Genomic DNA, 25,873 nt, shown 5'->3' on the forward strand with positions numbered 1-25,873 from the left:
GTGTTGAGGAGGGCACAGCCCCTTTCATATACGGAATAATTTCTGTTCGTTTTAAGATTTAATGTCGCTCCTTACTTTCAGTTTAAAGAATTTTTTTTATTTAAAGGCTGCGAAAGCGGGGGGTTTGGGGGGCGGCAGTCCCCCAACTCTGCCTCCCAATCCCTGTACGTTTTAAGGTTCGACCTTGTAACTCAGCCTCTTTAACTCTTTAGAAAACGTAGTTTTTTTCAAATAATTTCTGCACGTTTTTTTACAGTTTATTACTTATTATTGCTTGACTAACTATTAGCTGATCGTGTCAGGAGTTAAAGTTGGGGGGCTGCCGCCATTCTCGTGTTACATTCTTGTGTTAAGGCTTTTAATTCCTGAATACTCAAATCACGTCGTACAGGGTGCCTCCTAATCCCTGTACGTTTTAAGGTTCGAACTTGTGACTCAGCCTCTTTAACAGCCCCCCAACTGTGCCTCCTAACCCCTGTACGTTTTAAGGGTCGACCTTGTAACTCAGCCTCTTTAACTCTTTAGAAAATGTAATTTTTTTCAAATAATTTAAAAAAGAAACTGAGTTTCTTTTTAAAGTTTAAATTCAGTATATAAAAAATTTGCTGTGACGAAGAATCGAACCCGGGTTTTCCGCCTGACAGTCTGGAGTATCAACCGCAGGACTAAACAGACACAATTGTAATTGTTTTTTAGTAAATGGAAGCTATTTTCGACGCAAGCAAATTCCCACGAAACTTGATATTTGGTTTTAGGAAAACAGGGAAGGAGTGAAAGGAAAGTGACAAGAAAGTTGTGAGGATAAGCTCCCAGGCCCCAGGAAAGCTTATGCTCTAAATTTCAGTCCGATCAGACAATGTTAAAGGGGGGTTGTGGTTTGAAAAATTAACATGGGCTATTATAGGAAAACGAGGTTTTTCATAAATATAAATTCGGTGGATCATTTTTTCGGTCTGAAAATATCAAAAGGCCCTAACAAGTCAAATTCTGCTTCGAATGAGTCCTCATTCACCCAGATCCGTTACCAACTGTGGCCTGTAGGCGTGGCTAAGAAAAAAAAAAGAAATGATGAATTTTAAGTGCCTATATTTGGTTTTTTGAAAACAGGGAAGGAGTGATCGGATTGAGCTGAAATTTCGAGGATAAGCTCCCGGGCCCTAGGAAAGCTAAACCTCTAAATTTCAGCCCAATCGGACACCGTTAAAGAGGGGCTGTGGTGGGAGGGTCGAAACTTCCGGCCCAGTTTACCCCATGAAGATAAAGTCAGAGGAGGATGAAATTTTGCAAGTTTCTTAGTTTGAGCTTGGGCTACAAAATGCAATTACCGCCGTCTCTCTACAACATCTAGGACCTGAAATCGCTTAACATTGTGGTGGGTTGCCTCTTTATAGAGGCACAAGTGTGCCTCCTTGATTCTAAGACGTCGTAATAAACCCTACAAGTATATTTTACTTGCAATAAGTGTTTTAGTCACTATGCACAATTATGAAGTTTGACTGCAGTCAAAGAGAGGCAATGAAATTGCTAAGGCCCTTGAATCCATCTTTGAACAAGATTCATATAAAGAATTCAAACATACCGAGGAAGTGAATTTGTTAATCCACATGTAAAAAGGGTTTTATTGTCTATCATATATACTCTGTCATAGTCATAGTCCTATAAAGGCGATATTGGCTGAACTTTTGATAGGAAAAAATTAACTTTTAATTTCAAGGTATTGTACATTGAGAAATACAGCTGCATTTATTCGAGATTTAAATAAAATCATGTTGATTTATAATCAACGGCCTAATCGACCCTAAATAAATGTTAGTCCTCTTGAAGTTCATGATAGTGACAATAAACGTTTTCTTAGACAATATTCTAATGAAAAGGCAGGGAAGGAAAAATATAATGTTGGCGAAACTGTTCGAATCAATCGTATAAGAAATATTTTTGAAAAGGGAAATTACTTGTAGAACGCTGAACTTTTTAAAGTGTCAAAAGTCTTGGACACTAAACCTATAACGTATCGTCTTTGTGATATGAAAGATGAAAAGATTCTTGGCAGTTTTTATGACTGAATTGCAAAAACTTGGAAATAGTGATATCTATCAAATTGTATCCGGGTTGCAGCGGTAGCTAGCAACCTAGTAAGAGACGATCACGTTCAATGTTAAGAAATATAAAAACCCATAACTCCTAAAAAAAAAGTCAGATTAAAACAAAAAGTACACCATTAGAAACGCCTTGTCCGAAAACCCTGTATAGTAAACTTTCTGTTATTTGGCTTGAACAGCAAGGAAAATATATTGGCTTGAAAATTAAGAAAAGTGGCGGTTACTAAAATATACTGCTGTAACGGCATATTTTTTTCTTTCTTTCTCTTCCATAGATAGCTTGGCTCTGGAACATCGTAGAGTTGTTTAATGGTTCATTTTAAAGGATAACTCTAGATCTAGTGCCATTTGTACTTAATTTGTTTTTAAAAATTAATTATTTTTTACAAAAAACTTAATTTTTTATATACAATATTGATCAATGACGTCATAGTTGTTGGATGTAGTTAGTACATAATAAAGGCTCGATCATCGAATTTAAGCTGAAACTAAGTAAAGGACAATTATGCCTTCATATATTCACTGTGATGTCTAATATTTTCCATTGCATCTGTAAAATGTTCTACAGTTGCCAGTCCATACCTTGGAAACTTTTTATTATACATGCAACATTTCTTTTGGATATTACTATGAAGTTTTGCGGAAGCATTTCTAGCTGACTTTTCAAAAAATCCACTCTTTCAGAGAGAATTTTGATCTTTAATTTTGAATATTTTTCGAACCTGTCCTGTACCTGTGTATTTTTCAACTCTGTCCTTTCGAACCAATAACCATTCTAAGATATTATCAAGCTTCAATACTACGATCAGTAAGAAAAATAGGACGTTGTAGCAGCTAAACAGTATTAGTACTATTTGCTTTATTCATATGATTGCTCATAAATGAAACGTCACTAAACTTCAATTAAGACGTGGAGCTTTAGGTTTAGTTTAATGATATAATTAAATATAGTACTGCAATTATTCCCTCGGTAATAAACTAATCTAGTCGTCAATGCTCTGTTTTGTGGATTTGTATTATTTTTGTGTAAGTGATGAGATTCTATATGTCTAAATTTAATAATTGCAAGTTTTTCTTTTCTCGATCAAGATTCTTTTTCCCTCTATTGTATAGTTTTATGACAATCGGCTCTTTGTGAGGACCCCTGCTTATTCTTTATCCCGTTTTACCGTTACATCTGAATTGACAAGATAAAATCGAAGGTGCGCCCACTTTCCTCCATCTGGTTTACGTCTCAGAATGCCGCGTTTACCGCACAATTTCACCTTGCTTCGCACAGTTTCTGCACCTGGTATCCACTACACCAGATAGCCTGCGCCACCTAGTGTAGGCGATTTTTGAAAACGGGGGCTCTCAGATAAATCTTTAGATTTTTTCTTTGGTTTGCCTCTTAGACTGTAGGAGCCAAGTATTGAAGCCCCCAAGGATTGAAGCCAAGTGAAGTTGGCTCTGAGAAATAGTTATGTACAGATCAGTGGTAGTAATTTCAATGAATTCAGCATTTAAAAAACAAATTAAATAGCTTTTTAGTAAGGTTCAGCAAATCAGTGAATCCATATTAATCTTCGGGATTTTCAAGAAATTAAAACTTTCTTGGAATATAATCCGAACTGAAATAGAGAAAAGCGATACATCTAGCATGCTCAGTTCAGTTCAGAAAATAGTGGAATCAAAATTGAAAAAGATTATAAAGAGAAGCGACAATCATACCCAAAGGCAGGGAAATGATTCCTGCTTGGCTCTCGCATTCGGCCTTCGCAGTTGAAGGGCAGGCATCACTTTATCAGTTGAGAGCCACTTTATCAGTTAAAGGAGAGACATCACTGGTTGAACAGCTCTTGATTCTTTATTATTCAGGAATTATTTAAGAAACAGTCCTTAATAATTAAAAACTACTGAAACAGTTTTGCTTATTCAAGTTTGCCATAAGTTCCCCATAAACAACTAGAGCTTATATTTCATTTGATTTCATTTATATCATTTGATCAATATGATTGGCCTGAACAGTTTGGGTCTTGATTTTTGACGCCTTAGTTGCTCGTGACTTCACTTTTTTCTCTTTCTTGTGTCAAACAATTGTAGAAGTTTTTTATGTCGTTAGTTAGCTCTTCCTCTAGCAATAGGATACCAATATCTAACTCTCCCACCTCACGCGTAACTATAATATTACTTTCCCCAATCGTCTTTTGATTAATTTGTGTTCTGTGTAAATATTCATTTAAATAACCTTCTTTTTTCACAACATAATATGCTTCTCCTACAGTCTCATTTCGACACTTAAATCGAGTTGACTTCAAACGAAATGTAATAACTGAATCCTCAAACACCTGCAATTTAGTCTTCCCTTCCCATGATAAGCATATACCACCTTCCACTTCTTTCGTCTTTAGACGAAAACTCTGCTTTTCGTCTTTTACATAAACTTTTATGTAAAGTTTTCCTTTCGGAAGTTTTTACAATTTCAAAGCTGATCCGTATACGCTCAATTCCAACAACATTACGAATTTAGTACTTCTTTGAACTAGTAAAATTTAACATTGTGAAGCACATGATTGCGATCGGATTTTCCTAAACTCAATTGAAAAAATATGGAAGAACATTCAAATAGGATTTTACTTCTCATCGACAGACCTCTATTCACAAATAATGTATGGTCTTTTCATGTTTTTAAACTGACATCCAGATTTGTTTAAACCCCGAAGGACAGTTTTATAATAAAATGTAATAACCGATATCTCCTAAAAATAGAATCAGATCAAAACAAAAAGCACACCATTAGAATCACCTTGTCTGAAACCCCTATATAAAGGAACTTTCTGTTCCTTGGCTTGAACACCAATTGATTCATATTGGCTTAAAATTACATCATGGAAAAAACTGTAACCCATAGTAACTGAAGTATTAAGCCAACCTACATAAGGGATCAATACTATAAATAGGATTTACTGATAGCTGAACATAAAAAAAAAGAAATCGACCCCGACTTTGCTTGAACCACCAACTTTTCGGTTAATGACCGATCGTGCTAGCCATTTGCACCACTATATCATAAATTAAAAATTACATTAAAAGAGGATCATTGGAATAACAAACCATTGGATACATTGGATTTAGCTCCGCGTTGCAGCGGTAGTTACATTAAGGAACGAACTGTTTCCTATAGTAATTTAAGTAATAAAAGCAATCATTATATACATGATTATTTTTATATCCGGGATGAGCGGTAGCTAGCAGCCTAGTAAGTGACGATCACGCCCCATAGCAAAAGCTAAAATAATCCATAGCTCCTAAAAAGAGAGTCAGATCAAAACAAGAAGTATACTATTAGAACTACCTTGTCCAAAACTCTATATAGGTAAACTTACAGTCCCTTGGCTTGAACAACAAGGAAAATATACTGGTTTCAAAATAAAGAAAAGTGGCTGAAGCCACAATCTTCTGCAAATATGGCATTTTTTTGGTCTCCGTTTTTTCCTCCTCAGCTAGCTAGACACTGGAAAATCTTAGAAAACTGTATAATGGCTTATTTTAAAGGACATTGCTGCATCTAGTGTCTTTTCTAATTAAAAATAAAATGGTTTTTGATAATAATAGAAATGTATCAAAACTTATACAAGCTGACTGAAATCAAGCAGAAGCTAATATATTTGCAAACGATACTGCTTGTGGTGATACACCATTATTGTGAAAGTAGAGCGACTCGAACTTCTATCTTCCTTGTCAGGAGGAGAGTCCACTAACCAATGCGCTACAGCAACTAATAGTACGAAAGTAATTATAGGTTTGATGATGTTTCCGGGTTGCAGCGGTAGCTAGCAACCTAGTAAGAGACGATCACCTTCAATGTTAAGAAATAAAAAAACCCATAGCTCCTAAGAAAGGAGTCAGATCAATATAGTAAAGAACGACCTCTATCCCATGTTATAACTGAAATGGTCTATTGATCCGGGTTGCAGCGGTAGCTAGCAACCTAGTAAGAGACGATCATCCGGGTTGCAGCGGTAACTAGCAACCTAGGAAGAGACGATCACGTCCAATGTAAAGAAATATAAATATAAATAAAAAAATTTATATTTGTTTTTAAATCAGTTACTATTGGCTGGAGTTCGTTCTTTACTAGAAATTTTTTAACGGAATATATATGTTTTCTTACATAGTTTATTCTATGAAATAATAAGGGAGAAGAAAAAGTTTATTGTTCCAAAATCGTATGGGATAATTTTCACACTTTCTTATTAAATCTTAGACACCATATACTGAATGGTATATTCGTTTCAGTAGTTACCAAGGTCCTGTAGAGATGAACTTGTCATTCTGCTAAGAAGGTTTTACGTTCAAAACACTGGGGTAACGATCGAGTGAATAGCTCTTCATTTATATTGTCCCTGAACAATTTAATATCTTTTTCAATGAAATTAAATTAAATGATCTGACTCTTTTTTTAGGAGTTATGGGGTTTTATATTTCTTAACTTTGGACGTGATCGTCTCTTACTAGTTTCCTAGCTACCGCTTTAACCCGGATAATTAAAAATCAGTTTTTTAGATTTTCAGTTACTATTGAGAAGAGTCGCTCTAATTATACAGTTCATTACCAAGAACTGTTTGATATCTGATATAGGCTACTGTTCATAACTAGCTTTCGCTTTAACCTGGATACTTTGAAATTACAAACAGGAAAGAGCCTTTGGCTTTTCCTTAATTGGAATAGTAAGAGACAATCTGGCTACAACCTACGATTATGACGTCATTGATTAATCTTTAAAATAAAATTAAGTAAAATATAAATCATTCAAAAATTGGGTCCTTAAAAGCCTGTCTGGCGCAGCGGATAGCCTGCCTTGCTACTCCGAAGGCTGCAGTTCAAATCCTGCCAGTGGCGCAATTTTTACACATTTATCTATTTAAAGTCTAACTAAAACTTCTATTAGTTAGTACTGCATTAGATCCTCTTGACTGACATCGATCCTTTATGTAAAATTAAAAAAAAAATTAAGTACAAATGGCACTAGATCTAGAGATTTCCTTTAAAATGAGCCATTGAACAACTCTCTGATGTTCCAGTGCCAAGCTATCTGTGGAAGAAAAGAAGAAAGAAAAAAATATGCTGTTTAGGCAGAATGTTGTAGTAACCACCACTTTTCTTGATTTTTAAGCCAATATATTTCCCTTGCTGTTCAAGCCAAATAACAGAAAGTTTACTAGACAGGGGTTTCGGACAAGGCGGTTCGAATTGTGTACTTTTTGTTTTGATCTGACTTTTTTTTAGGAGTTAGGGGTTTTTATATTTCTTAACATTGGACGTGATCGTCTCTTACTAGGTTGCTAGCTACCGCTGCAACTCGGATCTTTAATGTAACGAAGAGACTCCGGGTTACAGCTGCCGCTGCAACCCGGATACTGCTGCAAACTGGATAGCTTGCAGCTACCGCAGGAACCACCATAAATAAGTTACTATGGGCGAGAGATCGTTCTTCACTATGTTGTAGTAGCTGCAACTTTTCTTGATTTTCAAGCCAATATATTTCCCTTGCTGTTCAAGCCAAGGGACAGAAAGTTTACTAAATAGGGGTTTCGGATAAGGCGGTTCTAATGGTGTACTTTTTGTTTTGAGCTGATTCCTTTGTTAGGAACTATGGGTTTTTATATTTCTTAACATTGGACGTGATCGTCTCTTACTAGGTTGCTAGCTACCGCTGCAACCGAGATACCGCTGTAACCCTGATAACAAACAGGAAAATATTACAAACAGGAAAAAGCCTACGGCTTTTTCTTCTTTGAAATAGTAAGAGACGAACCTCAAACGATCAAGTAGCTAACTAAGTCTAATGCATGCAATAACTTTTAATTCCAATGATCGTCTTTTAATGAAACACATCAGTTACTATGGGAGAGAGATCGTTCTTTATTGTAAAAAAAATAAATTATAAAATATCCCGTTTAGGCAGAATGTTGTAGTAGCTGCCACTTTTCTTGATTTTCTAGCCAATATATTTCCCTTGCTGTTCAAGCCAAGGGACAGAAAGTTTCCTATACAGGGGTTTCGGACAAGGCGGTTCTAATGATGTACTTTTTGTTTTGATCTGACTCCTTTGTTAGGAACTATGGGTTTTTATATTTCTTAACATTGGACGTGATCGTCTCTTACTAGGTTGCTAGCTACCGCTGCAACCCGGATACCTTTGCTTTTCTCTTTTCAAGATACTATCTCTGTTTTTTTGGTAGTACTGTTTTTTTAACTTGCGTGTAGCTTGCTTGATTGAAATCATTATGTAACCATTAGTTGAATGTTTAAGTCACGTATCAAGTATCAATAACCTAACAAAAAATTAAACTAATTTTTAAATTTTCAGGTATTTTTCTAGTCTAAATTAAAAGATTAAAACTATTGTTCAGACACCATTAATATTTTTGCAGTTTATAACTTTAGCGGTTCTAAAAACGAAAATAAAATAAAAATTAATTTTACTGCTGCAACCCAAATTCACATATATATTTATTTATGAGAGGCAGCCTGGCCGAGTGGTCCAAGGCACTGGTGTTAGCCACCAGTTTCTTCGGAGGCGTGGGTTCAAATCTTACCGCTGGTACACGATTATGTTTGAAAGACTGCAGTGTGAAAAGACATGAAAAATGCAGTTTTTGGTGGAAAAATTTATTCTCTTTTAGAAATAATTTATTTTAGTCACTATAGATTTTTAACCCAATTAATTTCCTTTAAAATGAGCTATTGAACAACCCTCTACGATGTTCCAGTGCCAAGCTATCCGTGGAAAAGAAAAAAAGAAAAAAAAATAATCCCTTTTAGGCAGAATGTTGTAGTAGCTGCCACTTTTCTTGATTTTCAAGCCAATATATTTCCCTTGCTGTTCAAGCCAAGGGACAGAAAGTTTCCTATACAGGGGTTTCGGACAAGGCGGTTCTAATGGTGTACTTTTTGTTTTGATCTGACTCCTTTGTTGGGAACTATGGGTTTTTATATTTCTTAACATTGGACGTGATCGTCTCTTACTAGGTTGCTAGCTACCGCTGCAACCCGGATTATTCAATCCAATGTATGCAATAATTTTTTATTCCAATGAACGTCTTTTAACGTAAGAATTGACAAACACCATTTACGATGAGCTATATCGGTACTTTAAGTAACTACCCCTGGAACATCCATATATTAGTTACTATGGGCGAGAGATCGTTCTTTGCTGTACTTAAATATATTGACCTTAAAAATAACTGTAGTAGCTTATACTATAGTTAAGTGGCCTATAAAATTTAGTATAGGCAACAGCTCGTTCTTTATTATAACTTATAATAACTCAGTTACTATGGACAAAAGTTCGTTCTTTAATGTAATTATTACAAAAAAAATCGAATATCTTTGAAAAGACTGCAGTATGAAAAAACATCAAAAATTTAGTTTTTAGTGAAAAAATTTATTCTCTCTTATAAATAATTTATTTTAGTTACAAAAGATTTTTAACCCAATTAATTTCCTTTAAAATGAGCCATTGAATAACTCTCTACGATGTTCCAGTGCCAAGCTATGTGTGGAAAAGAAAAAAAAAGAAAAAAAGAAAAAAAATATGCCGTTTAGACAGAATGTTGTAGTAGCTGCCACTTTTATTGATTTTCAAGCCAATATATTTCCCTTGCTGTTCAAGCCAAATAACAGAAAGTTTACTATACAGGGGTTTCGGACAAAGCGGTTCTAATGGTGTACTTTTTGTTTTGATCTGACTAGGTTCTACTAGGATCTACTAGGTTGCTAGCTACCGCTGCAACCCGGATCAATAGACCATTTGAGTTATAACATGGGATAGAGGTCGTTCTTTACTATAAACAACATCAAACCTATAATTACTTTCGTACTATTAGTTGCTGTAGTGCATTGGCTAGTGGACTCTCCTCCGGACAAGGATGATACAAGTTTGAGTCGCTCTACAGTAACAATAATGGTGTTTCACCACAAGCAGTATCGTTTGCAAATATATTAGCTTCTGCTTGATTACATTCAGCATGTATAACTCTTGATACCTTTCTATCCGGGTTGCAGCGGTAGCTAGCAACCTAGTAAGAGACGATCACGTGCAATGTTAAGAAATATAAAAACCCCTAACTCCTAATTATTATCAAGAGTGACATGTGCACTTGCTGGTGCATTTGCATTATTATCATTTTTGTGTTGTTCTTGACAATTTTGGGCCGGTGGAATGACACGAAATATATCACTGTGATCAAGTCTCGCATTAATATTTATTTTTTTCTCTTTTGTTGACACCACCGGTCCGACACTAGTTATCCTTTTCTTGTTTTCGGGATAAATTTCTATTAATCAGGGTTCTTCAACTGAAGGGCTTCTCATTCTTTTCCTGGGACCTCCAACAATGGAATTTTTTTCCTTGAGTCTGTTGTCCTTAAGAATTTGCTTCATTTGTTATACATAATTTTTTATGTATAACGTTAAAATCAGCGTCGTAAAATCGTTGCGCAAAGAGGTAATTTTCAAGTGTTTAATTTTAAGTGCTTATTCATTTATTGTTAGTCTGCCACGAGCGGACGTTCAGGGTGCTACGGGTGCCGGCCCAGTTGCTAAAATCGCTGGCCATCACGGGTGCCGCCACTGCGGGGACCTTCCGTCCGCTGGCCGCTGCGGGTCCCAGCCCGACCACCTGAGCGCCATTTTTAAGTGCTTTAAATGTTCAAGTGTAGGTTTTTTTTATCGTTTTATTGTAAATGTTTATTTTTTATGTCCTCTTTCACTGCCATACAAATATACAAATATATATTTGTGAATTACAGAAATCATGCATTCTATTTTCTTTGAGTATTTATTCAAGATATCGAGGTTAGGTTTGGTTAGTTGCAGTTGGAAATTGGAGGAGTATATATCAATTTAAAACACCGTTCAGATCATTTCTTTTCGAAACGTCCATGTCCGGCAAAACAACACTTTTAATGAAAATAATTCAGAATCGTGATAGTATGTTTTTAAAGAACCCAAAAAATATCTATAATTGCTATACTGTATGGCAAGTAGCTTATGACAAAATGAAGAGTGTTGAACCATGCATAAGATTCATACAAGGACTTGACGTGTTTACTAGCATTGCGCCAAACTCGTGGTTGATTAGTGACGATTTACCTGAATCTATTGAAGAAAGGTCGCAGGAAATGTTACAATTATTCATAGTCCAGTCATATCATTAAAAAAAATTCCGTAACTGTTGTTCTCTATAATCTTTTTCATCAGAGTAAGTGTATGAGAACACTTTCTTTAAATTGAACATACTATATTATTTAAAGAGTTGTTCGCAATTCAAGCTCTTTTATAACTCCACAGAAACAAATCTACCCTGGCGGACCCAAATTTTCACTTTCGGCGTACAGTCAAGCTACTAATGAACCTTATGGCTACATTTTATTGGACCTGAATCAAAACACACCCGAAGAGCACACCCGAAAAGTTACGTGTAGTCACTGATGTTTTCTATATTGAAATTACTGTATATCTAACCGTGAATGGTAAAAAAGGTCATTAGGCACTATCATGACGTTGAAGTAACTAGATGAACATAGAATTATATTTTATGAGCTAGCTAATTGAAAACCACGGCCTAGGAATGTGATACTTAAGAAGAGTATAGAAAAGGATGTTATCAGTCTCTTATCAGAACTTTGTTTAAATTTAACAAAAAATAATGTTCAACTGTCAGATGGTGTTAGACAACACACAAAGCAAAATCGGTCACTTTTACGTGCTCTAGGTTGAAAAAAGAAAGCAAACTGTAAAAGAAAACGCCTTGATCAACTGGGTGGTAAATTCTTTTCGTTGTTACTACTGATAATCACTGGACTTGTAAATACCATTTCTAGAAATGGCTAAGCCCTATAAATTAACGCTAATTGGACTTGCTCTTTCACCCAAATAGCACTTTGAAGATAATCTTGATAAATTTATTAACAATGAAACAATTGCCTATGATGAAAAAATGATTTTTGCTTCAAAATGCCCTTCGACGTGTAAACCATCATAAATCTTATCGTGAAAAAGCACTCAAAGTAAATGTCATTGATCAACCTTCTGAAAATACTGAAAGTTTTTAAACATTGAAACTACCTAAAAAGGAAGAAGAAGATTTATTTCAAGTGTGGTAGACGGGTTGCCCCCATCCTATCGTGAACAAAGAAAAAGACTCTTGGCATATTTTGATGAGAATAAACAAATTAATGAGAAAAAGAATGAAGTTATAATCCAGGGCAAGAGTTACAATTTATTTGATTTGCTACCAGATTTGATTACAAATCGTAAAAAATTTAAAGCCTTTGATATTCATTTATATAGATTTATAAAGTTGTCAAATTTTTCCGAAAAGTTTATTGGGAATAAACATGTTTTAAAACGATTAATGGAATTTGAAGAAAAATATTTTGATATATTTCATTGAATAGCACACCGAGTGGGCCCGGTAAGGTTGTTAAATGAACTCGTCTTTCCGCATCGTTTAGTACGCAAAAGGGTAGCGGACGATTAAGTTCAAAATGGATCAAGTTTTGAAAGGTGCTTATGAAAATATTGGAGACTCAGGAAGTTTAAGCTCTCCCATTACAGGGAGGTTACCGGAATTAAAAAGAAGCTATGAAAAGAGTATTTACAAAAGGAACCCAGTTATACTCTTCATCGACATCATTGATAGAGGTCATGAATATCGAAAAGCTAAAGCCTTTTACCCTCTGCATATATTACAAGCAGATCTTTTGACTCTAGACGCGATTCAAAAACTTCGTAATAAACCCTACAAGTATATTTTACTTGCAATAAGTGTTTTAGTCACTATGCACAATTATGCAGTTCCATTGCAGTCAAAGAGATGCAATGAAGTTGCTAAGGCCCTTGAATCCATCTTTGAACAAAATTTGTATAACAAAATTCAAACAGACCGTGGAAGTGAATTTGTTAATCCACATGTAAAAAGGGTTTTATTGTCTATCTTATATACTCTGTCATAGTCATAGTCCTATAAAGGCGATATTGGCTGAACGTTTGATAGGAAAAAATTAACTTTTAATTTCAAGGTATTGTACATTGAGAAATACAGCTGCATTTATTCGAGATTTAAATAAAATCATGTTGATTTATAATCAACGGCCTAATCGACCCTAAAAAAATGTTAGTCCTCTTGAAGTTCATGATAGTGACAATACACTTTTCTTAAACAATATTCTAATGAACAGACAGGGAAGAAAAAATTTAATGTTGGTGATACTGTCCGAATCAATCGAACAAGAAATATTTTTTGAAAAGGAGAATTACTTGTGGAGCACTGAACTTTTTAAAATGTCAAAAGTCTAGGGAACTAAACCTGTAACGTATCAAGAAATATAAATAGAAATAAAAAAATTTACATTTGTTTTTAAATCAGTTACTATTGGCTGGAGTTCGTTCTTTACTAGACATTTCTTAACGGAATATATATGTTTTCTTACATAGTTTATTCTATAAAATAATAAGGGAGAAGAAAAAGTTAATTAATCCAAAATCTTATGGGATAATTTTTACACTTTTTTATTAAATCTTAGACACCATATACTGAATGGTATATTTGTTTCAGCAGTTACCAAGGTCCTGTGGAGATGGACTTGTCATTCTGCTTAGAAGGTTTTGCGTTCAAAACACTGGGGTAACGATCGAGTGTATAGCTCTTCATTTATATTGTCCCTAAACAATTTAATATCTTTTTCAATGAAATTAAAATAGGGAGAGTTAATAAAAAAATCATCTGATTCAATTTTTACATCTAAAAAAGAAAAAGTAATTTGCTATTAGGATCGGAATATTTGTCTTTTTGTTTTGATCTGACTCCTTTTTTTAGGAGTTATGGGTTTTTATATTTCTTAACATTGGACGTGATCGTCTCTTACTAGGTTGCTAGCTACCGCTGCAACCAGGAAACCCGAATAATTAAAAATCCGTTTTTTATATTTTCAGTTACTATTGAGAAGAGTCGCTCTAACTATACAGTTCGTTACCACGAACTGTTTGATATCTGATATAGGCTACTGTTCATAACTAGCTAGCGCTGTAACCTGGATACTTTGAAATTACGAACAGGAAAAAGCCTATGGCTGTTTCGTAATTGGAATAGTAAGAGACGACCTGGCTACAACCGACGATTATGACGTCATTGATTAATCTTTAACATAAAATTAAGTAAAATATAAATCATTCAAAAATTGGGTCCTTGAAAGCCTGTCTGGCGCAGCGGATAGCCTGCCTTGCTACTCCGAAGGCTGCAGGTTCAAATCCTGCCAGAGGCACAATTTTTACACATTTATCTATTTAAAGTCTAAGTAAAACTTCTATTAGTTAGTACTGAATTAGATACTCTTGACTGACATCGATTCTTTATGTAATCCAATGTATGCAATAATTTTTTATTCCAATGAACGTCTTTTAATGTAAGAATTAACAAACACCATTTATGATGAGCTATATCGGTACTTTATGTAACTACCCCTGGGACCACCATATATTAGTTACTATTGGCGAGAGATCGTTCTTTACTGTACTTAAATATATTGACCTTAAATATAACTGTAGTTGCTTATACTATAGTTAAGTGGCCTATAAAATTTAGTATAAGCAACAGGTTGTTCTTTATTATAACTTATAATACTTCAGTTACTATGGACAAAAGTTCATTCTTTAATGTAATTATTACAAAAAAATCGAAAATCTTTGAAAGGCTGCAGTATGAAAAGACATCAAAAATGCAGTTTTTATTGAAAAAATTTATTCTCGCTTATAAATAATTTATTTTAGTTACAAAAGATTTTTAACCCAATTAATTTCCTTTAAAATGAGCCATTGAACAACTCTCTACGATGTTCCAGTGCCAAGCTAAGTGTGGAAAAGAAGAAAAAAGAAAAAGAAAAAAATACGTCGTTTAGGCAGAATGTTGTAGTAACCGCCACTTTTCTTAATTTTCAAGCCAATATGTTTCCCTTGCTGTTCAAGCCAAATAACAGAAAGTTTACTATACAGGGGTTTCGGACAAGGCGGTTCTAATGGTGTACTTTTTGTTTTGATCTGACTCATTTTTTAGGAGCTATGGGTTTTTATATTTCTTAACATTGGACGTGATCGTCTCATCCTAGGTTGCTAGCTACCGCTGCAACCCGGATCAATAGACCATTTTAGTTATAACATGGGATAGAGGTCGTTCTTTACTATAAACATCATCAAACCTATAATTACTTTCGTACTATTAGTTGCTGTAGCACATTGGCTAGCGCATTGGCTCCTCCTGACAAGGAAGATAGAAGTTCGAGTCACTCTACAGTAACAATAATGGTGTATGACCACAAGCAGTATCGTTTGCAAATATATTAGCTTCTGCTTGATTCCAGTCAGCATTTATAATTCTTAATACCTTTCTATTATTATCAAGAGTAACATATGCGCTTGCTGGTGCATTTGCATTATTATCATTTTTGTGTTGTTCTTGACGATCTTGGGCCGGTGGAATGACACGAAATATGTCACTCTGATCAAGTCTCAATTAATATTTATTTTTTTCTCTTTTGTTGACACCACCGGTCCGACACTAGTTATCCTTTTCTTGTTTTGGGGATAAATTTCTATTAATAAGGGTTCTTCAACTGAAGGGCTTCTCATTCTTTTTCTGGGACCTCCAACAATGGAATTTTTTTTCCATGAGTCTGTTGTCCTTTAGAATTTGCTTCATTTGTTATACATAATTTTTTATGTATAACGTTAAAATCGGCGTCGTAAAATCGTTGCGCAAAGCGGTAATTTTTAAGTGTTTAATTTTAAGTGCTTATTTATTTATTGTTAGTCCGCCACGAGAGGACGTTCCGGGTGCTACGGGTGCCGGCTCGGTCGCTCGGTCGTGCTGTCGCTGCGGGGACCTTCCGTCCGCTGGCCGCTACGGGTGCCAGCCCGACCACCTGAGCGCCATTTTTAAGTGCTTTAAATGTTCAAGTGTAGGTTTTTTTATCTTTTTACTGTAAATGTTTATTTTTTTATGTCCATTTTCACTGCCATACAAATATACAAATATATATTTGTGAATTACAGAAATCATGCATTCTATTTTCTTTGAGTATTTATTCAAATTATTGAGGTTAGGTTTGGTTAGTTGCACTTGGAAATTGGCGGAATATGTATCAACTTAAAACACCATTCAGATCTTTTCTTTGCGGACAGTCCGTGTCTGGCAAAACAACACTATTAACGAAAATAATTCAAACAGTGATAAAATGTTTTTAGATAATCCTAAAAATATCTATCATTGGAATAGTATATTGCAAGAATCTTATGATAAAATAGAGAGTATTCAACTAAGCATAAAATGCATACGAGGACTTGACGTGTATGGTAGTATTGTGCCAAACTTGTGGTTGATTATTGACGGTTTGCCTGAATATATTGAAGAAATGTCGCAGGAACTGTTACAATTAGTCATAGTCCGGTCACATCATTAAAAAAATTCTGTAACTGTTGCCCTCCATAATCTTAGCCATCAAAGTAAATGCACGAAAATACTTGCTTTGAATTGAACCTACTATGTTATCTATATAGTTGTTCGCGATTCAAGTTCTCTTATAACCCTAAGCAAACAAATCTACCCTGGCGAACCCGAATTTTTACTTTCGGCGCACAATCAAGCAACTAACGAACTCTATGGCTACATTTTATTAGACCTGAATCAAAACACACCCGAAGAGCACACCCGAAAAGTTACGTGTAGTCACTGATGTTTTCGATATTGAAATTACTGTACATCTAACCATGAATAGTGAAAAAGGTCATTAGTCACTATCATGACGATGAAGAAGCTACATGAACATCGGCATTTATTTTCCGTGCTAGCCAATTCAAAACAACGGCTTAGGAAAGCAATACTCAAACATGGTATTGACAAGGAATTTATTAATCGCTTGTCAGAACTTTGTTTAAATTTAACAAAAAATATTGTTCAACTGTCAGATGGTGTTAGACAACAGACAAAGCCACATCGGTCACTTATACGTGCTCTAGCTTGCAAATAGAAATCAAATTGTAAAACAGAACGTCTCGTTCAAGCGAGTTGGTAATTTCTTTTCATTGTTACTACCTATAATCACTGGACTTGTAAATACCATTTCTAGAAATGGCTAAGCCCTATAAATTGACGCCAATTGAACTTGCTCTTTCACCCAAATAGCACTTTGAAGATAATCTTGATAAATTTATTAACAATGAAACAATTGCCTATGGTGACAAATTGATTTTTGCTTCAAAATGCCCTTTGACGTGTCAACCATCATAAATCTTATCGTGAAAAAGCCCTCAAAGTAAATGTCATTGATCAACCTTCTGAAAGTACTGAAGGTATTGAAACTTTGAAAATACCCAAAAAAGAACAAGAAGATTTATTTCAAGTGTGGTAGACATGTTGCCCCCATCCTATCGTGAACAAAGAAAAAGACTCTTCGCGTATTTTGATGAAAATAAACAAATTAATGAGAAAAAGAATGAAGTTATAATCTAGGGCAAGAGTTACAATTTAATTGATTTCCTATCAGATTTGATTGAAAATCTTAAAACACTCGAATCCTTTGATAATAATTTATATAGATTTTTAAAGTCGTCAAATTGTCCCCAAAGTCTTATTGGGAATCAACATGTTTTAAAACAATTAAGGGAATTTGAAGAAATATTTCGATATATCTCATTGAATAGCACACCGAGTGGGCCCTGTAAGGTTGTTAAATGAACTCGTCTTTCCGCATCGTTTAGTACGCAAAAGGGTAGAGGACGATTAAGTTCAAAATGGATCAAGTTTTGAAAGGTGCTTATGAAAATATTGGAGACTCAGGAATTTTAAGTTCTCCCGTTACAGGGAGGTTACCGGAATTAAAAAGAAGCTATGAAAAGAGTATTTACAAAAGGAACCCAGTTATACTCTTTATCGACATCATTGATAGAGGTCATGAATATCGAAAAACTAAAGCCTTTTACCCTCTACATATATTACAAGCAGTTCTTTTGACTCTAGACGCGATTCAAAGACGTCGTAATAAACCCTACAAGTATATTTTACTTGCAATAAGTGTTTAGTCACTATGCATATGCAGTTCCACTGCAGTCAAAGAGTGGTAATGAAGTTGCTAAGGCCCTTGAATCCATCTTTGAACAAGATTCATATAAAAAATTCAAATAGACCGTGGAAGTGAATTTGTTAATTCACTTGTAAAAAGGGTTTTATTGTCTATCATATATACTCTGTCATAGTCATAGTCCTATAAAGGCGATATTGGCTGAACGTTTGATAGGAAAAAATTAACTTTTAATTTCAAGGTATTGTGAATTGAGAAATAGAGCTGCATTTATTCGAGATTTAGATAAAATCATGTTGATTTATAATCAACGGCCTCATCAATCCTAAATAAAAGTTAGTCCTCTTGAAGTTCATGATAGTGACAATACACTTTTCTTAAACAATATTCTAATGAACAGACAGGGAAGAAAAAATTTAATGTTGGTGATACTGTTCGAATCAATTGAACAAGAAATATTTTTGAATAGGGAAATTATTTGTGGAGGACTGAACTTTTCAAAGTGTGGAAAGTCTCGGACACTAACCCTATAACGTTTTGGCTTTGTTATATAAAAATAGAAGAGATTTTTGTCAGTTTTTATGCCTATGTATTGAGAAAAGTTGGAAATAGTGATATCTATCAATTTGTATCCGGGTTGCAGCAGTAGCTAGCAACCTAGTAAGAGACGATCACGTCCAATGTTAAGAAATATAAAAACCCATAACTCCTAAAAAAAGTCAGATCAAAACAAAAAGTACATCATTAGAAACGCCTTGTCCGAAAACTCTGTATAGTAAACTTTCTGTTATTTGGCTTGAACAGCAAGGGCAAAATATAGGCTTGAAAATCAAGAAAAGTGACGGTTACTACAACATTCTGCCTAAACGGCATATTTTTTTTCTTTCTTTCTCTTCCACAGATAGCTTGGCACTGGAACATCGTAGAGAGTTGTTCAATGACTCTTTTAAAGTAGATCTAGTGCCATTTGTACTTATTTTATTTTTAAAAATTAATCATTTTTTACGAAAAACTTAATTTATTATATACAATATTGATCAATGACGTCATAGTCGTTGGATGTAGTCAGTACATAAAGGTTCGATCATCGAATTTAAGCTGAAACTAAGTAAAGGACAATTATGCCTCCATTTATATTCACAGTGATGTATAAGATTTCCCATTACATCTGTAAACTGTTCCACAGTTGCCGGTCCATACCTTGGAAGCTTTTCATTAAACATGCAACTTTCTTTTGGATATTACTATTAAGTTTTGCGAAAGCATCTCTAGCCGACTTTTCAACAAAATCCATTCTTTCAGAGATAATTTTAATCTTTAATTTTGAATATTTTTCGTAATCTCGGTAAAACATTCGTAAAATATTTCTCAATTTACAAAGATCAGCCTGCATTGTTGCCATCTTTTTGGACTTCTGAATATAATTTTTAATTTTGTCTTTATGCGTTCTTTTCAGCTTTTGTAAACTGCAAAAATATCCATGGTATCCGAGCAATAGTTTGAATATTTCCATTCAAGCTAGAAAAATACCATAAAATGTTAAAATTAGTTTTATTTTCGGTTAGGTTCTAACTACTCGATGTGGGATTTAGTATGTATTTTCAGACCAAAAAATTCAATTTTTAATGCATTTTATTTTTCAGTTTAGAATCGCTAAATTTATTATGTAAACTGCAAAAATATTTATGATATCTTAGCAATAATTTTAATCTTTTCATTCAAACTAACAAAATACCTGAAAATTTAGAAGTTAGTTTTATTTTTTGTTAGGTTTTTACATTAAAGAACGATCTTCAGTCCATAGTAACTGAAGTGTTATAAGGAACCATTATTTAGATGATGCTTACAGTAATCAAAGGTTACTGTTTACAATGTGTTGAAAAGAAATTAAAAGACTATCATTGGAATATCAAACCATTGTGTACATTGGAACTAGTTAGCCACTTGATTGTTTGAGGTTCGTCTCTTACTATTTGAAAGAAGAAAAAGCCGTAGGCTTTTTCCTGTTTGTAACCAGGTTATTATTAATGGTTAATGGTTCAGTTTGTGTTTAATATTATTAGTAATTCCACAGATAGCTTGGCACTGGAACATCTTAGAGAGTTGTTCAAAGGCTAATTTTAAAGGAAATTAATGAGGTTGAAAATTTTTGGTAATTAAAACGAATTATCTTTAAAATAGAATCAGTTTTTTTACGAAAATGGGAAATATATTGGCTTGAATTATCCGGGTTGCAGCGGTAGCTAGCAACCTAGTAAGAGACGATCACGTCCAATGTTAAGAAATATAAAAACCCATAGTTCCTAACAAAGGAGTCAGATCAAAACAAAAAGTACACCATTAGAACCGGCTTGTCCAAAACCCCTGTATAGGAAACTTTCAGTCCCTTGGCTTGAACAGCAAGGGAAATATATTGGCTTGAAAATCAAGAAAAGTGGCAGCTACTACAACATTCTGCCTAAACGGGATATTTTTTTTTTCTCTTTTCTTTTGTATCCAGAGATAGCTTGGCACTGGAACATCGTAGAGGGTTGTTCAATAGCTCATTTTAAAGGAAATTAATTGAGTTAAAAATCTATAGTAACTAAAATAAATTATTTCTAAAAGAGAATAAATTTTTCCACCAAAAACTGCATTTTCGATGTCTTTTCACACTTTAGTCTTTCAAACATAATCGTATACCAGCGGTAAGATTTTAACCCACGCCTCCGAAGAGACTGGTGGCTAACACCAGTGCCTTGGACCACTCGGCCAGGCTGCCTCTCATAAATAATCCGGGTTGTAGCGGTAACTAGCAACCTAGTAAGAGACGATCACGTCCAATGTTAAGAAATATAAAAACCCATAGTTCCTAACAAAGGAGTCAGATCAAAACAAAAAGTAAGACATTAGTACCGCCTTGTCCGAAACCCCTGTATAGGAAACTTTCTGTCCCTTGGGTTGAACAGCAAGAGAAATATATTGGCTTGAAAATCAAGAAAAGTGGCAGCTACTATAACATTCTGCCTAAACGGCATATTTTTTTCTCTTTTCTTTTTTTCTTTTCCACAGATAGCTTGGCACTGGAACATCGTAGAGAGTTGTTCGATGGCTCATTTTAAAGGAAATTAATTGGGTTAAAAATCTATAGTAACTAAAATAAATTATTTCTAAAAGAAAATAAATTTTTCCACCAAAAACTGCATTTTTGATGTCTTTTCACACTGCAGTCTTTCAAACATAATCGTATACCAGCGGTAAGATTTGAACCCACGCCTCCGAAGAGACTGGTGGCTAACACCAGTGCCTTGGACCACTCGGCCAGGCTGCCTCTCATAAATTAATATATATGTGAATTTGGGTTGCAGCAGTAGCTAGCAACCTAGTGAGAGACGATCAGTCCAATGCTAAGAAATATAAAAACCCAAAACTCCTAAAAATAGAGTCAGATCAAAACAAAAGTACATCATTAGAACTACCTTGTCCGAAACCCAACTAGATAAATAATGAATCCGGGTTGCAACGGTAGCTAGCAACCTAGTAAGAGACGATCACGTCCAATGTTAAGAAATAAAAAAACCCCCAACTCCTAAAAAAAGAGTCAGATCAAAACAAAAAGTACACCATTAGAACCGCCTTGTCCGAATCCTCTATAAAGGAAACTTACCTCCCTTTGGCTTGAATAACAAAGAAAATATATTGGCTTGAAAATCAAGAAAATTGACTTTTACCACGTTATTCTCCACAAACGGGATATTTTTTTCTTTCCGCTTTTTCTTTCTGCTCAGCTAGCTGGGCACTGGAAAATCATAGAGAGCTGTATAATAGCTCATTTTAAAGGAAATTGCAACATCTAGTCACTTTTGTATTTAAAAATAAAATACTTTTTAAAGTAGAATCAATTTTGTCAAAAAAATTGCATTTTTGATGTATTTTCATACTGCAGTCTTTTCAAAGATATTTGAATTTTGAAGCAATAAAACAGTCCATGTAATGAACTCTATAGTAATAATAGCTACTTGTCTCAATAGTAACCGAAACTCCTGGAACCAAAATTTTCTTTTTGGCTTAATCGCTAAAATTATTATGTAAACTGCAAAAATATTTATGATGCCTAATCAGTAATAGTAATTTTTTAATTTAAACAACAAAAATACATGAAAATTCTAAAATTAGTTTTGCTTTTTGTTTACATTAAAAGACGATCACTGAAATAACAAACCATTCCTTACATTGGACTTAGTTAGCTACTTGATTGTTTGAGTTTCGTCTCTTACTATTTAAAAGAAGATCCGGGTTGCAGCGGTAGCTAGCAACCTAGTAAGAGACGATCACCTCCAATGTCAAGAAATATAAAACCCCCCAACTCCTAAAAAAAGAGTCAGATCAAAACAAAAAGTACACCATTAGAACCGCCTTGTCCGAATCCTCTATAAAGGAAACTTACCTCCCTTTGGCTTGAATAACAAAGAAAATATATTGGCTTGAAAATCAAGAAAATTGACTTTTACCACGTTATTCTCCACAAACGGGATATTTTTTTCTTTCCGCTTTTTCTTTCTGCTCAGCTAGCTGGGCACTGGAAAATCATAGAGAGCTGTATAATAGCTCATTTTAAAGGAAATTGCAACATCTAGTCACTTTTGTATTTAAAAATAAAATACTTTTTAAAGTAGAATCAATTTTGTCAAAAAAATTGCATTTTTGATGTATTTTCATACTGCAGTCTTTTCAAAGATATTTGAATTTTGAAGCAATAAAACAGTCCATGTAATGAACTCTATAGTAATAATAGCTACTTGTCTCAATAGTAACCGAAACTCCTGGAACCAAAATTTTCTTTTTTGGCTTAATCGCTAAAATTATTATGTAATCCGGGTTGCAGCGGTAGCTAGCAACCTAGTAAGAGACGATCACCTCCAATGTAAAGAAATATAAAACCCCCCAACTCCTAAAAAAAGAGTCAGATCAAAACAAAAAGTACACCATTAGAACGGCCTTGTCCGAATCCTCTATAAAGGAAACTTACCGCCCTTTGGCTTGAATAACAAAGAAAATATATTGGCTTGAAAATCAAGAAAATTGACTTTTACCACGTTATTCTCCACAAACGAGATATTTTTTTCTTTCCGCTTTTTTTTTCTGCTCAGCTAGCTGGGCACTGGAAAATCATAGAGAGCTGTATAATAGCTCATTTTAAAGGAAATTGCAACATCTAGTCACTTTTGTATTTAAAAATAAAATACTTTTTAAAGTAGAATCAATTTTGTCAAAAAAATTGCATTTTTGATGTATTTTCATACTGCAGTCTTTTCAAAGATATTTGAATTTTGAAGCAATAAAACAGTCCATGTAATGAACTCTATAGTAATAATAGCTACTTGTCTCAATAGTAACCGAAACTCCTGGAACCAAAATTTTCTTTTTTGGCTTAATCGCTAAAATTATTATGTAAACTGCAAAAATATTTATGATACCTAATCAGTAATAGTAATTTTTTAATTTAAACAACAAAAATACATGAAAATTCTAAAATTAGTTTTGCTTTTTGTCTCCTGGAAGAATTTTTCTTTTCATCTCAGTTCAAATTTATTATTGTATCCTGGAACCAAACTTTTTTTGGTTTGTAACCCGTAAAGTACATATCTCCATATTATTGTCTCATAATTGCAATTATTTTAGTTTTCAGTCCAGAATCACTAAACTTATTATGTAAACTGCAAAAATATTTATGATGTCTAACCAATAATACTAATTTTGTAATTCAAACAAGATAAATACCTGAAAATTTTTAAATTAGTTTTGTTTTATGCTAGGTTTTAGATACTCTACACGGGATTTTGTGTGCTTAATAATTTTAAACCTTGAAAAAATATGATCTCACGCGAGTGGAAAAAAAGAAAGAATAACCAAAAACAATATCAAAATAGAACAATCCAAATTTCTACTAATAGAAAACTTTACTACACAAAAAATAAAGCTAACATCCTGAAATATCAGAAAAGTTTATTTAAAAGAGATAAAAATGCCACCAAACGCAATAAAGCTCGGGCACGCGTAAGGATTGCTACTAAGATGTCTTGTGATCCAGGATTTAAGAAAATGAAATATGACAGAGCAAAACAGAGGTATCTTACGGATCAGGGGTATCGAGAAGGGAAAATTGAGACAGCGAAACAAAAGAGCAAGGAAAGGTATGATAACGATATAGATTACCGAAACAAACATAAGAAAAAAGTTGCTACCAGAATAATGGGTAGATACTGGGGTGACAAAAGCTATAATGAAAAAATTAAATTCTCTGCGAGGTTGTACCGAAGAACGCATAAGGACAAAGGGAAAAATTACATTGAGAAATACAAGAAAATGGCAAAAATGCAGGCTGATCTTTGTAAATTGAGAAACATTTTACGCATGTTTTATCGGGATCACGAAAAGTATTCGAAATTACAGATTAAAATTCTCTTTGAAAGAGCGGATGCTGTTGAAAAGTCGGCTAGAAATGCTTTGGCAAAGCTTCATAGCAATATCCAAAAGAAATGTTGTCAGTTTAACGAAAAGCTTCCAAGGTATGGATTGGCAACTGCGGAACAGTTTATAGATGCAATGGAAAATGTTCGACAACACAGTGAATATACGGAGGCGTACTTCTTAGAAAATTCGTATATTAATTTTGGAAGGAGCAATTGCAGTTTATGTAGCAGCAATAAAAATATATATACAAGCATACCTATCAACAGCGAAGGAAAAGCAATGTTTTTCAATTATGGCGAAAACGAGCCTGTTAGGGTTATTAGTAAATGTGTTTGTAAGACTAATGATTCAGAACAAATTCCTGGAACACCGACTCAAGAAAAAAGCATTTCTAACTGTGTTTTAAACAGTTCGTTTAGTTCTACTGAATATTTGGCAAAAAATTCTCTGTGTAGTAGAACAAACTGTCCTGAAAAGTACGAGACAACTATTGAAAAATGCTCTAAAACTAGATCTGACAAGGAAATTATGATGGCTGAAGTCACCTATAACAATCTGAGTAAACATTCAAAACCAAAAATTGGGCAGCAGGTTACTTGGCAATGTCACCCTGATATCCGCAAGCTCTATCCGACGGATATTGAATTATGTCAAATTCTTTTTGATATCCTTGAAAACAATATAGCATTAAAATTTTCAACTGACAAAGTGGTTAATTTCTACCTTGGCGGCTTGGATTATTGTGAAATCAATTACAGGGACACAAGAAAGCATGGGCATTCGTTATACTGTAGCCCAAATGAGGGATGTCAGAGCTATTTGCGTTCTCTAAGGGCACTAGCTCCACATTTTCCTGTCTTGAACTGTTTCATTAATAGCGTATATAAGGCAGTATCAAAATGTAAGATTATACAACATATTAATCTACTAAAAGTCGAGGGCTCGTACAAGGAACTAAGTCATTACATAGAAGAAGTGTCAAGTAGACTCTGTCGTAATAATAGTCAAGACTTCATTTACGGTGATAGCAATATTAGAGTTTCTGTGGATGAAAATACAATAATAAAATTATTTGGTGAGAGCCTTGATAAGGTAGCTAACATTAGGGATGTATACCCCACAATGCATTGTGACAGTTGTGAGCAGATTACATTAAAAGACGATCACTGAAATAACAAACCATTCCATACATTGGACTTAGTT

Source organism: Artemia sp. Qi Xiang Cuo, chromosome 1 (assembly GCF_049724085.1).
Source record: "Artemia sp. Qi Xiang Cuo chromosome 1, ASM4972408v1, whole genome shotgun sequence".
NCBI classification, from domain to species: Eukaryota; Metazoa; Arthropoda; class Branchiopoda; order Anostraca; family Artemiidae; genus Artemia; species Artemia sp. Qi Xiang Cuo.